This window comes from Orcinus orca, chromosome 8 (genome assembly GCF_937001465.1).
Source record: "Orcinus orca chromosome 8, mOrcOrc1.1, whole genome shotgun sequence".
In the NCBI taxonomy this organism is placed as follows: domain Eukaryota; kingdom Metazoa; phylum Chordata; class Mammalia; order Artiodactyla; family Delphinidae; genus Orcinus; species Orcinus orca.
The window spans coordinates 49,924,674-49,939,421 of record NC_064566.1 but is presented as its reverse complement, the minus strand read 5'-3'; the positions used below and the strand labels follow the sequence as shown (position 1 = coordinate 49,939,421).

Genomic DNA, 14,748 nt, shown 5'->3' with positions numbered 1-14,748 from the left:
GGTGGCTTCTCTTGTTGTGGAGCACGGGCTCTAGGCACGCGGGCTTCGGTAGTTGTGGCTCGCGGGCTCTAGAGCGCACGCAGGCTCAGTAGTTGCGGCGCACGGGCTTAGGTGCTCCACAGCATGTGGGATCTTCCCGGACCAGGGCCTGAACCCATGTCCCCTGCATTGCCAGGCGGATTCTTAACCACTGCGCCACCAGGGAAGCCCCTTGTTTTTTTTTTTTTAGTCATGTATATTGATTTTTTCCCATTATGATTTGGGGAAAACCTCCAAATCCTGTCATCACCTACTCAGCTAGTAGAATGCCTCTCCAGGGGGGCAGGGTCTGTGGTTTCAGTCTGTTCTCAGTACATGGTCCTGCTGCAGGTAAGTCTGAGGTGACAAGGTCAGTGTCCGGTTATGAGGTGCTCACCTTGCCCCATCTGCCTGCCCAGGGCTCCATCAGTGCTGAGTGCTGGACCACAGTCAGCAGTCCCCTGCCCTCCTTCCATTGTACCAGCCTGTGATCTTCAGTGTGTTCCTGGTCTTTGTATCTTCAGTTTATAAATAGGGACGTGTATATATCTATCTGTCTTCCTTCTCTTAGGAGTAGTTTGAAAGTATTATTTGTAGCCTACTAAACATTACTGTACATAATCACACTAGTAGTCATATACTGAGAACTACTTTATACCAATTAGAATAATAGATGCTTTACTTACACTGTTGTGTCTTGTAATCCTCACAACACCCTGCAAAGTTGACATTATTCCCAACATAAGGATGAGGAAGTTGAGGCTCTGGTAACTAGCTGAATTCCCAAACAGCTAGAAAGTAGAGGAGTCAGGATTCAACCCAAGTGGGTTTAGTTGCAAAGCCCATGCGTTTTCACTGTAATACCATCTCCAGATCAAACGTTTTATTTTCCTACCTTACCTACAGGAAATTTAGCTGAGAAACCACAGCCTGTGTTTACTTTTTAGAACAATCTTTAGAGCCTGTCTCTCTCTTTTTTTTTTTTTTTTTTTGGCCGCACCATGAGCGGCATGTGGGATCTTTGTTTCCTGACCGGGGATCGAACCCAGGGCCCTGCAGTGAAAGCACAGAGTCTTAACCACTGGGCCGCCAGGGAAGTTCGAGCCTCTCTCTCCAGAAAGCTCTTAGACTGTACAGTTATTTTTTTAGTTCTGCTAAGTTTTGCCAAATAATGCAAATAAGGGAAATATGATATTTTAGAAATAAGAGTATCGTGTCACCCCATTCCAACCATAGATAAGCTTAGAAGTTCTTTCTAGTCACATTATCAAGCAGGTATACAAATCATAAATGACACAAAAAGGAAAAACATAAGCTTTCCTTTGCCTTTTTGAAAAAAGCTAAGCAAATACACAAACAAATAAATATATAAAGGCAGTCCATGCCTGCATCAATGATGAGAGTATGCTGGAGAAACTCCCTGGTGGTCCGGTGGTTAGGACTTGGCACTCTCACTGCCAACGGTGCAGGTTCGATCCCTGGTTGGGGAACTAAGATCTTACAAGCCACGTGGCACATCCAAAAAACCAAAAAACGTATGCCAAGAACCAAGGGTTATGATTAATCTAATCTCTTTCCCATGTGTGATGGGTTAAAAAAAAGGAACAAATTCTTTGACTATTGAGAAGTGAGGTCTGTGTCCCCTTCCCTTGAATGTAGACAGGCTCTGTGACTGCTCTGACTAATATTATATGGTGAAAGTAACACTCTGCCAGTTTCTAGCTCCAGGCTGTAAGGGACTGTTATGGACTGAATATTTGTGTCTCTCCAAAATTCGTATGTTGAAACCGTCTATCTTCCATGTGATGGTATTGGGTGGTGGGACCTTTGGGAGGTGATTAGGGTTAGAGGAGGTGATTAGTATTAGATGGGATTAGTGCCCTTATAAGAATCATGAGAGAACTTGCCTCATTCTGCTCTCTACCATGTCTGGATACATTAAGAAGTCAGCAGTCTGCAACCCAGAAGATGGTCCTCACCAGAACTGGCTGTGCTGGCACCCTGATCTCAGACTCCCAGGCTTCAGAATGTTACCAAGTCCAAGCTTGTACTGCTTGCCACATGACAGGACAATAAATTGAGAGATGAGTTTTGGGGGCAAGGAGTAGCAACTTTATATGGAAAACCAGCAGGCTAAGATGGTGGACTAGTGTCCCAAAGAACCATCTTACCTGAATTTGAATTCAGGCTTCTTTTGTACTAAAAGGGGGAGGAGGTGTGGCTGGTTGTTGCACACTCCTTGGTTCAGGGATCCCTAGTTCTTGCAGCTGTCCAAATCCTGGTCACAATGTTCCTATAAACCTGCAACAAGGCAATGGTTATTTTCTTTTCTAAGTTAATTCATTTATTTATTTTTTTGCCACACCATGTGGCTTGCAGGATGTTAGTTCCCCTACCAGGGATTGAACCCACACCCTTGGCAGTGAAAGCGTGAAGTTCTAACTGGCAATTGCTATTTTTTGTTCTGCAACTTTTTTTTTTTAATATTTATTTGGCTGCACCGGGTCTTAGTTGCGGCACGTGGGATCTTCGTCACCATGTGTGAGATCTTTGTTGTGGCACCCAGGATCTAGAGTTGCGGCCTGTGGGATCTAGTTCCTTGAGCCGGGGTCTGACCCGGGATCAAACCTGGCCCCCCTGCATTGGGAGTGCCAGAGTCTTAACCGCTGGATCACCAGGGAAGTCCCTGTTCTGCAACTTTTTATCTCTATACGAAGGGAAAAGTGTTATACCTTTAAAGGTCAGAGCCTCCAGAATGGGCTATCATGTATATTTCAGGCTATAGGCAACGTTCTTTACAAAAGGTGCAGAGCCAGCTTGAGTAAGCATGGGCAATAGAGCACAAGGGTTTGAGCTAAAGGAAGAGATCTGACAGGTAGTCAGGTTTGTTCTTGTCTGTTATAAGAACTGTGAGAAATAAATTTTGGTTGTTTAAGCCCCCCAATCTATGGTATTCTGTTACAGCAACCCAAATTGACCAAGACAGGGACTGGCAGCTTCTACTTCCTGTATTTTGGAATACTAGCTCTTAGATCCCAGAGACACCATGTAAGAAGACTGACTACCCTGCAGGGGAGGCCACATTGAGAAGTCCAGGGACTACATAGAGAGGAGGGGGCCGCAGTTGAGGCCTGCCTTCCAGCAATTCTTGCCCACATGCCAAGCACATGAATAAAATCATCTTGGATGCTCAGGACCAACTCAGACACAAGCTGAATATCACCAAGTGACCCCAGTCACTGCAGCGTGGAACAGAAGGATTATCCTGCTGAGTCTTGCCCAAATTCCTGACTCACAGAATCTTGAAATATTATAAAATAGCTATTATTTTAAACCACTAAGCGTATTTTATTTTTTAATCTTTATATTTTGTAGTAATTTTTGACTTACAGAAAAATAGCAGAAGTAGTACAGTTCCCGTATACTTTTCATCCAGTTTCCTCAAATGTTGAAATATAACCAGCGTACAATCATAAGAAATCAGGAAGTTGGCTTTGATTCAATTCTCTTAATTCATTTATAAACTTCATTTCATCTTTTCCAGTTTTTGCACCAATGTCCCTTCTCTGGTCCAGGATCCAGTCAATCTGTGAATCCAGATTGCATTTAATTGTCCTGTCTCTTTATTCTCCTCCAATCTATGACAGTTCCTCAAACTGTCTTTGTCTTTTATGACTGACACTTTTGAAGAGTACTGGTCAGTTATTTTATAGAATGTCCCTCACTTTAGGTTTGTCTGATATTTTCTCATAGTTAGGTAGAGATTATGTATTTTTGGCAAGAAAATCAGAGGAGTAATGTCCTTTTCTCACTGCATCACATCAAGGGATACATGATGTTGTACAGGATGCTAGTAATCATTTGGTTAAGGTGGTTTTTCTAGCATATAGTTATTAGTTTCCCTTTGTGAGTAATCAGTATTTGGTGGGAAGAGACTTTGACACAATGTAAATATCTTCATCATACTTTAATCCACTTATTTTAACATCCAGTTTGGCCTGCAACAATAAGCCACGTAGTTATGAGATGGTTTGTTATGCAGCAATAGCTAACTGGTAACACTGTGATAGTACTGCCTTTTTTAGGGTCTCAAATAATTTGGCTTATAACCCTAATACAGTCACATAGCAGTTATTTTATTTTATTTTTTTTTGGCCACACTGTGGGGCTTGTGGGGTCTTAGCTCCCTGCCCAGGGATTGAACCCATGCCCCCTGCAGTGGAATTGCAGAGTCCTAACCACTGGACCACCAGGGAATTCCCCAGTTATTCTTACTAAAATAAGATTCTGAGGAAAACCAGATTATCACACTAATCTTTAAATCCAGCCAGTTACAAATCTTAGTAGTTATGAAATTCACATTTCTGTTTATCCTCTTTGAATATTCTGCACAATGCTTTTAAGACAGTGGACTGAAGAATTATTCAAGAAATCAGCACTGCCTCAATTACTTTATGATTTGTCCTTGTGAAGTAGTGAACAGAAGATTTCATAGATAATACTGGCTCCTCAGGGCTTCCTCAATCCTGACAATGTTTCTGAGCAAATATTTCTATGGAGGCTGATCACAGATCTGGGGTCTTTCCCCCCCACCACCACCATAATTATTCCAGTAACCAAAGTCATATTATTCCCATCTCTGTACTTTTACAAACAGTGTTAAGACCTACCCCACCCCACCCACAGGGTCCAAAGAGAGGGTGGTGTGTCCTCAACCAGTGGGCCTGTAGAATCATACCTTCTTTGAAATTCACACCCTCCAATCCCAGCTTCTATGATCATGGCCAAGGCCAGGTCTGCCTGATTTGCCAGTGGTGCTAAATACTCTACTATAGTCCCTGGTGAGTGCCAAGACCAACCTTCATCCAATTCTCCTGAATGTCTTTAATCAACGTCCTTGGTTCTCAGCAGCCCCTAGATGAAAGGTACAGTGATTTGTGACACCTAAAACTATAGCTATTGTTTTTTTACCTTTTGCTTTGACCTGGAGCCCACATTATGCATGACTGCTCTCAAAGGCTTTCTATCGCAGATGATCAAAGATTATGACAGGAACAGAATGCCTTTTCATCACATCCAAGAACAGATGGTCAGCCCTGAGTCCGGCATCTAGGTGTACTCAGCCCCTAGGGAGACCAGGCTACTGTGGAGAGTGGATGGGCCAATCTTGCAACAGGATACCATGGCGACAATCCCTAGAAGTAAGGTTACCCCCAATTCCCTTGCACTTTGCTTTGTTCATTTAACAGGATGTGCTACAGATGGTTCCTTATCAGTGTATATAGAGCTATGTGATTCTATTAACGTAAATAACTTTATTGACTTTAAGTGGCTTCTACTACTTCAGTCAGTGCTGTAGTGAGTGTCCTTGCATATCTATCCATCCTTGTACGTAAGAATCTATGTAGAGGAGTGGGAATTCAAAATGGTGCAGCTACTGTGAAAACAGTATGGTGGTTCCTTAAAAAATTAAATATAGTACCATATGATCCAGCAATTCTATTTCTTCAAGAATTGAAGGCAGGAACTCAAATAGATATTTGTTTACTCATTTTCATGGCAGCACTATTCCACAATAGCCAAGAGGTGGAAGCAACCCAAGGGTCCATCAGCAGATGAATAAACAAAATGTGGTCTATACACACAATGGAATTAAAAAATGGAATTCACCCTTAGAAAGGAAGAAAATTCTGACACATGCTACAACATGGAAGAAACTTGAAGACATTATACTAAGTGAGATAAGGCAGTTGTAAAAGGACACATACTGTATGGCTCCACTCATATGAGGTACCTGGAGTAGTCAAATTCATAGAGACAGGAAGTAGAATGGTAGTTGGCAGAAGGCTGGGGAGAGGGGAATGGGCATGGAGTTCCAGTTTGAGAAGATGAAAAGGTTCTGTAGGTGGATGGTAGTGGTTGTTTCACAGAAATATGAATGTACTTAATGAAGCTGAACTGTACACATGAATATGGCTGAAATGGTAAATTTTTTGTTACGTATATTTTACCACAATTTACAGATTTCTTTAAATTCTATAAAACAATGAAGAAAAAAAAGAACCTACTTAGAGGATAAATTCCTAGATATGGAATTGTTGGGACAAAAGGTACATACATTATTTACTTTGAGAAATATTATCACATTGCCCTCCGGTGTGCACTCATACCAGTAAGAGTGACTATTTCCACAAAATCTCATCAATTGGAGGAATTATCAAATTATTTGATCATTGCAGAGTTTAAGCTGGGGAGTGAATTCAGTTGGCAGTTCTGAAATATCCCCTTGGCTGGTGTTTGCAGAAGGGGTTGAGTGTGGGCATGGGGGTGAGCCAGGTGGACTAGTTAGGGAGCTGCTTCAGGAGTCCAGGGCTGGGGTGATGGTGCCTCGGACCAGCAGGGTGGCAGTGGGGATTTATTCAACAAATCATTCTAGATTAATCAAGTGACTGCTATGTGCTGGGCTGTTCTAGGTGTTGGGGCTACAACAGTGAACCAGACAAAATCCCTGCTCTCATGAAGCTGACATTCTAATAGGAGGAGAGGAGGGGAGAGAAAACAGATAGTTGGTGATGGTGCTATGAAAAAAATTAAAGCAGGGAAAGGGGAGGTGATATTTGGGCAGAGACCACAGTGAAATGAGGAAAGGAGAGCCCTGTGGATATGGTGGGGTGTTTTGTGCCGGTCTCAGCCTATCAAGCAATGATGTGGTTGGATTGGCCGTCGTGATTGCAAGACACCCTTCAGCAACAACCATTGGGAAACTTTGAAAAAACAAAGGTTTTTTACTTACAGCACCTGGAAGTCACACAGCACCTGGGGCCACACAGCGAGGTCATGGGGAGAGAGAGAGAAAGCATGTGTGAGCCTGGGGTTCTGCTTTTATTGGGGTCAAGGGTGGGGACCAAGGTTTTTGCGCGCTCACTCTTTATTGGTGAATTTAAAACATAAGGACAGAAATTTAAAGCATGGAAAGAGAAAACACAAGCGGCCCAAACAGTTATCAAATTCAACCAACATCGCTAAAACAAAGGAACCTCAATGCAGGGAGGCGGCCTGGCTTTTTATCTAGTGGCTAGCAATGTGTTTATTCTAGATAGCCGTCTTTGAACACAGGAGCCAAAATCTTTTTATCATCTCTGTGAAGGGGATCAAGGGACAACTGAATAGACTTCCTCCTGCTGGTATGGGTGATATGGTGAGGGCCACTGTCAAGAAAGGCAAACTAGCGGACTTCCCTGGTGGTCCAGTGGTTAAGACTCTGCACTTACAGTGCAGGGGGCATGGGTTCCATCCCTGGTAGGGGAACTAAGATCCCACGTGCCTCGTGGCATGGCCAAAAAAAAAAAAAGTACTTAAAGAAGAAAGGCAAACCAGAGCTCAGAAAGAAAGTACATCCAGCAGCGGTAATTTGACAACAAAAGTCTTACCAGAGAAAAGATGGCATGTTTCTTTAATTTGAAGATAACACTGGGATCATAGTAAACAGTAGAGGTGAGATGAAAGGTTCAGCCATCACAGAACCAGTTGCAAAAGAGTGTGCAGACTTGTGGCCCAGGATTGCATCCAATGCTAGCAGCATTGCGTGATTCTGTGGTGTATTTGGAAAGAAAGAAAGGAAGGAAGGAAGGAAATTTAAAATTATTTGCTTCCCCTGCCCAAAAGATAGTCATCTTTGAAGTGGATACATAGGCAATCAAAACTTAAGTCAGGCACTTGCATTATAAAAAAACATAAAAATCCAACAACCTGTCAGGGTTTACAATGCAATCTTCCCTGTGATGCAGAAGCATCAGAATCAATGGTGAGGACATTAACTGGCTGGGTACCTGATTGGCTAAAAGTTGGGGTAGGGTACATTGTAACCAGAAATTGCACATCTAAATAGGGTTATAGTAGCAAATCTGATAATAATTATACAGGCAATAGTCTGAAATTCAGTCCATAGCCATTGTATCAAACTTGAAAAGTCCAGTCTTGAAAGTAGATCAGTTATCTCCGGGGGAGGGGGGGCGCTGGCAATCTGTTCAAAGATTTGGTAAGATTGTGGAATACTTTAACATCTTGGGCCATCTGGTGTAAGTAGTGTTGAACCTGTCCTGAGTTGGGAGATTGCTCTATATCTCATCGAACCAGTCTTTTAGTCCTGAGAATAGGTGAGTTAAAGGGTTATATCCCATTTTTGGAAGCAGTGATGCAGGTGGGTTCCCCAAGTTAGGCCTACATGATGCAGGTATTTGGATCAGGTATTTATTTATTTATTTAATTGTTTAAACTTTTTTTGCCTTCGACGCTTGTGGGATCTTAGTTCCCTGACCAGGGGTTGAACCCAGTCCCTCTGTGGTAGAAGCTCCAAGTCCTAACCACTGGACTGTCAGGGAATTCCCTTGGATCAGGTATTCAATAAGAGGCATTTCTAGGGAAACAGAAGAAACAAGCAAACAAAAAAGGTTCATGACTGGAGCATATTATAATCCAAGTTTCTGAGTTCTGAAGGCAACAGTCAAGAAGATTTCTAGACGTCAGGCTTGAGGCATTTTCAGGTGGAATGAGGGCAGACAATGGCAATCTGATAGATTTTCCTGGTTTGCAGTTTGAATGTCTCTGGTGATTTTTCTTAGTGGCCCACATAGCAACAGTCATGAAGATTGTCCATACATGAGCTGTCGTGGAGATCTCTCTGAAGTTTACATCAAGTTGTCCCACTTCAGCCTGCATAGCTTTGGGGAAAGGGTGGTTTTTGTTCTTAATGATTCCAAGTCAGAGGGTAGGAGAAAAATTGGAAACATTAGTCTGGAGAGTTGTAGCCAGATATTGGAGGAAACAAGAAGAATTCAGCATCCAGTCCAGTTGACAGGTACAAAACAAAATGCCAAAGACGATTAACAGGACTAGAATCTGATGTCTCCAAGGTATACAATAGTTTTCCATTGAAACATAATTTTTTTCTCTATATACTCACTCCCATTTCTATCAGAGATAATCAAAGTAAGACTAATTTGTTTGCAAAATAAGTCTAGTCTCATTAAACGTGGCCTGATTATTTACATAGGTGCAGCAAGAATAGTGATTGATCATATAGGCTCTTTTAAGTCTGCCTTGCTGGAACTTTTCATAAGGAATCTCCAGATTGAATTTTTAAATGCCTCTTGAGGCTAGGAAACCAAGCCTAGAATTTACCATCAGACTTTGCCTGCAATACCTGTAGAATTGGGTGAATTCCTCTCTCTTCTTGAGGTTCCCTAAATATCCTGAGGTTCTTGGGCCTTCCAGTAAGTGATCTCATAATGCTGCTGAAACCCTGTAAGCAAGGAACCAGGGTGATTTTTCCAAGGGGTTTATTGACTCTATAAAGTCAACTTATTTCCTTAAAGCCATCTGGCCATACCTGAGTCTGTGTATGTCTCTCTCAAATATGATATTCCTGTCAAAAACCTTGGTGATATAATCAACATTTCCAATTTTGTCCTGTCACAAGGAGAGCAGATTCTTGTTGCCCTTATGCAAATAACTATATGGCCATGAAAATAAGAATACTCAATGGGAGTTTCCAAATTCTGGAGGGATCAGGTAGGAGGGAAAAGTAATTGTTTCATCTTTGTTCACAAAGATATACTTTACCAAATTACTGTAAGTCATAGCTTAAGAGGAAAAGTTTCCTTAAATCTGGAAAACTAAAGATTAAAGAACCAACAGTGCTTCAAGCAAAAGGCATTAAAAAATTATAATTATCCTCAGCAGTTCATTCAATCCTATGTAATTAATTCTTTTTTTAATTAATTAATTTATTTATTTGGCTGCATTGGGTCTTCATTGCTGTATGCAGGCTTTCTCTAGTTGTGGCGAGTGGGGGCCACTCTTCGTTGCAGTGCACGGGCTTCTCATTGGGTTGGCTTCTCTTGTTGCGGAGCACGGGCTCTAGAGCACAGGCTCAGTAGTTGTGGCGCACAGGCTTAGTTGCTCCGCAGGATCTTCCCAGAGCAGGGCTCGAACCCGTGTTCCCTGCATTGGCAGGCGGATTCTTAACCACTGTGCCACCAGGGAAGTCCCTATGTAATTAATTCTTTTTTTTTTTTTTTTTTTTTTGCGGTACGCGGGTCTCTCACTGTTGTGGCCTCTCCTGTTGCGGAGCACAGGCTCCGGACGCGCAGGCTCAGCGGCCATGGCTTACGGGCCCAGCCACTCCGCGGCATGCGGGATCTTCTTGGACCGGGGCACGAACCCGTGTCCCCTGCATCGGCAGGTGGACTCTCAACCACTGCACCACCAGGGAAGCCCTGTAATTAATTCTTGACCTTGGTCTTTTGTTAGCAGTTTTATGAATCCAGTTTTCCTTAGACCCCTAGAAGATCCCAAAGTTACTCCCAGGTCAAAAAGACTTCACTTAGAATTTGATTTGGGGAAGTTTGTCCAAAATATCAAAAGGTTTTGGACACTTAACTAAATAACATCACAGATCATTATGAAAAAATACTTAATTATCTACTTAACCAAAGTGACAAAAGATTTAAAAGGCAAATACAGAAGGCCCCAGAGTTGTGAGTTCTCATAATATTCAGAAGACTCAGTTTTCTTAGTAATCAAACACCTGATTAAGATAACATGAAGCAGAGGAAATTATTTTGGTAAAACACAACATCTTTGATTCCTAGCCAGATTACTTAAAAGGTAAAGAAAAACCTTTTGTAATCTCTTACGAGGAGTACATCAATGCTCCAAGATAACTTTGTCCTTTTAGCAGATGAAAGAAAATACATAAGCATACTACTGATGCTAAAGCCTATGTTTAAAAAAAAACCCTTATAGTAACAATTCCATTTTAGCCAACTTGACCCCACAAGGTAAATTTCTCTGTTCCTTTCTCTTTCTTCCCAACTTTCTATACCACTTCATCCTTTATTTTCCTCTTTCCCATTCTGAAATAACCAGTTTTACTTTAGGAAAAATTTACTTTCTTTTCCCTTAACAAAAGTGCATCTCCATACCTCATACCTTCTCTAAGCCAAAAATAAAAATCCTACTTTCCTTGCATACAGAGTTGTTTACCTTATTATTTCTAGTAGCTTTAATTATGTATATTAATTAGAATTCTTAACCTTTAGGAACCTTAATTTCGAATGAACACTAAGAAGTAAGCACATGTGTGGGGAGTTCCCTGGTGGTCTAGTGGTTAGGATTTGGCACTTTGACTGCTGTGGCCCGGGTCGAGTCCTTGGTTTGGGAACTGTGATCCCTCAAGCTGTGCGGTGCGGCCAAAAAAAAAAAAAAAAAAGTAAGCACTTGTGAACTGAACTGTTAAATCAGCATTCTTTACATTGGCAAATTTATGAATACATTTCATAATTTCTAGAAACATACATTTCTTCATAGTATAGTTTTTCAACGTGGCACAGGACATGCTTCCTAATAGAAGAAAATACCGTTTCCTCTGTAATAGGAGGTCAAAATTAGGTAAACTTAGACTTGTTGAGCAATTCCTATTTCAGTATTTTATCATATTTGGAAATGATCTGGACATTAAATGAATTCCCATCATTTAATTTAACTTAGCAAAATTTTCAGGGTGGGAGTTACCAAAGATTTGGGAAACTATTCTTAAGTAGACATACCATAACACATAATTATTGCAGTAAAGTTCACCTAAAAACTCTTCTCCCACTTACATTTATCTATCTCCCAACAATTATGTTTAGACTACCCACAAAAAGTTCATTAGAAACAAGTCAGCCATCATCCAAAACTACCTTTCTTGCTGACAAATTTTGTAATGGAGATATCATGAATTTATTTGACTAGTAAGCCCAGGGAGAAATAAAAGTTGTTTATCTGCATTTTATTTATTTATTTATTTATTTATTGGCCATGTGTCATGTGGGATCTTAGTTCCCCAACCAGGGATCGAACCCGCACGCCCTGCAGTGGAAGTGTGGAGTCTTAACCACTGGACCACCAGGGAGGTCCCAGTCTGCATTTTATTTAATGCTGGTAACTCTAAAGACATACCTATTTTAATTTAACCAGTTTTTATTTACCAGCGATTACCCCGGATCATGTGAACTCAAAAAACATTTGAGTTAGTTACTGTATTTCTGAGTTTTAGGAATACTTAATTGATAACTATTTATTTTTAAACCAATTAAATAAGATCTCTTTTAGAAATTAATTTTAGCATTTCCATCCAGAGGTAGAGAAAGAAAAAAATCACATATATATAATGTGCATGCATAGATATACATAAATGGGCAGACAGACACAGACACTCTATAGCTTCTGTTCCAAAATGTTAGCTATGAATCACATACAACAATATAAAACTCATTAGTTTATAATAACAGTTGAATCCAAGTTGGCAGATGGAACAATTTAAGGTTACCTGCTCCAATGGCTAAAGCTTCTTACTAATATTTGTGGAGAAGACTTTTAAGATTTGTATTTGTCCTTGACAAGTAATCTCCTGGGGTGTTTATAGTTCAAAGACATTTTAAGATTTACATCTTCAAGGGACAGAGAAAGAATCTAAGTTTTCTTCTTGGAGTTTTAGTGCCTTTTGGATGGTTTTGGCGGTCCCAATAAAATGTAGTAGTGCTGCCCTGTAATTAGGGGAGTACCTTCTAAAAATAATCCTCTGGACTCCAGGTCAGAGTGGGCTTTTTCAGGGTTGAAAATGAAAAGGGGTGGATCACTGTGGTGATTGGCATAGTGTATTGGGTCACTGGCACAGTGATATTGGATCACTGTGGTCACAGAAATGATAAACCTATTGAACCATGCCAATTTTGCGCAGCAGGATACGGGCTTCATCTTAATGTTTTCCATTCATTGTGAGCCTTACCAGTAGTCACTGTGATGGAAGAATGGTCATGGTGCCAGGCACTAAACATCCAAGTGAGGAGAGGAAGTCCCCTGGTACGAATATCAGTGGCTCTAAGGGCCTTTGCCTTCCCATTTCCCTCTTCCTCCTCACAAGAGATTGGTAACCTTGTCACCTTTTCCCTTGGGGGCAGGGACACCCATGACTCATACTTCTAATTCTGCCCCATACAGGGGAAAGTCCAGGGGCCTCGGGATCTGTAATATCTCAGAGGAAATGAGCTCAAATGAATCTTTAAGAAAGTTATGGATTTTAGTGTCTTTAGAGATACCAGCCAGTTGACACATTTTGGCAGCTGTAAATATCACTTCAGAGACTGTCTTGTTCCAACCAAACAAGAAAATCCAAGAAATCCACAATAGCCAATTAGTTTCCCTCTCTCTTTCCCCATGCATAAAATCTAAATAATATTTTAGTTTCAGTTAAGGTACAGTTTTTGATCTCAGTTTCCACTTCCTGTTTTTATCCTGTTACCTTTATCTTGTGTGCTGTTACCAGAAATTTTTGGATGATGTCACTGTGAGCCCTCTTTGTGGGTGGCTGCTTTCCTTTCCACGGGGTATCCCAAGAGACCTCGCCAGGATTGGGTCTGCCTCCACTAACGGGAGATATGCATATAGTCTTTGGGAAAAGTGTAATTTTTCCCCTGGAGTGTAATTCCAGAGTTTTGGCATGTTGGTATGCATGGCTTTAAATAACACCCAGGAGGCACTTCCCTGGTGGTCCAGCGGTTAAGACGCCACGCTCCCAATTCAGGGGGCCCGGGTTCGATCCCTGGTCAGGGAACTAGATCCCACATGCCTGCAACTAAAGATCCTGCATGCTGCAACTAAAAGATCCCGCATGCCACAACCAAGACCCAGCACAGCCAAATAAATAAATAAATATTCAAATAAATAAATAACACCCAGGAAGCATCTGTGGGGTTTTGCATTTGTCAAGGAGATGGTGTACCCCGTCAGGGTTCTTAGGAGACATTGGCACCAGATGTTTAGGACATTTATATTTGTCTATTAATTTTTTTAGTAACACTGATGCCAAAAGGTCAGCCTCTGTGCACCTGTGCCAAATCAAATCTCTCGGAGACAACAGTTTTAAAGGAAGTAGAAAAGAATAGCTTTATTGCTTTGCCAGGCAAAGAGTACACAGTGGGCTCCTGCCCTGAAAAACTGTACGTCCCTAACCCGGGAGGATTTGATGAGGAGTTTTATAGCAACAGTTCAAGCGTGGAGTTGCTGATAAGATTAGGGTGGGTGCAGAGCCTGCACTCCTTTAATCTCATCTCAGGTGGTCTCAATCTTTTTTTGTTTGTTTTATTTTTGTTTTATTTATTTTGTTTTGTTTGTTTTATTTTTGGCTGAGTTGGATCTTTGTTGCTGCACATGGCTTTCTCTAGTTGCAGCGAGAGGGGGCTACTCTTTGTTGCGGTGCGCTGGCTTCTCATTGCAGTGGCTTCTCTTGTTGCGGAGCACGGGCTCTAGGTGCACGGGCTTCAGTAGTTGTGGCTTGCGGGCTCTAGAGCGCAGGCTCAGTACTTGTGGCTCGCGGGATCTAGAGTGCAGGCTCAGTAGTTGTGGCGCATGGGCTTAGTTGCTCTGCGGCGTGTGGGATCTTCCTGGACCAGGGCTCCAACCTGTGTCCCCTGCATTGGCAGGCGGATCCTTAACCACTGCGCTTAACCACTGTCTCCTAATCTTGATGAGTTTCTCTGGTCCCTTTAATCTCGCCTCAGGTGGCTTCTTGGCTGCTTCTCCCTTGATTAGCCACTGTTTGAATCTCCCTTTTGGAACTCAGGGAAGGTCATGGATGCTGGAGTCTGTTCCCTACAAATAAGAAACGGGGGACAGAAAGGCTTCCAT

At 41.8% G+C, this 14,748-nt stretch overlaps 1 long non-coding RNA gene across 1 annotated transcript; it reads right to left on the bottom strand.

Moving 5' to 3' along the window:
* Positions 1–2,171: 2,171 nt before the first annotated feature.
* LOC125965243 (uncharacterized) lies at positions 2,172–12,838 on the bottom strand. Its single transcript, XR_007478900.1, has 4 exons — positions 12,392–12,838; positions 6,812–6,834; positions 4,878–4,932; positions 2,172–2,319 (listed from the first exon to the last, which is right to left on the bottom strand). It is a non-coding gene; the product is annotated as an uncharacterized LOC125965243 (long non-coding RNA).
* Between the last annotated feature and the right edge of the window lie 1,910 nt (positions 12,839–14,748).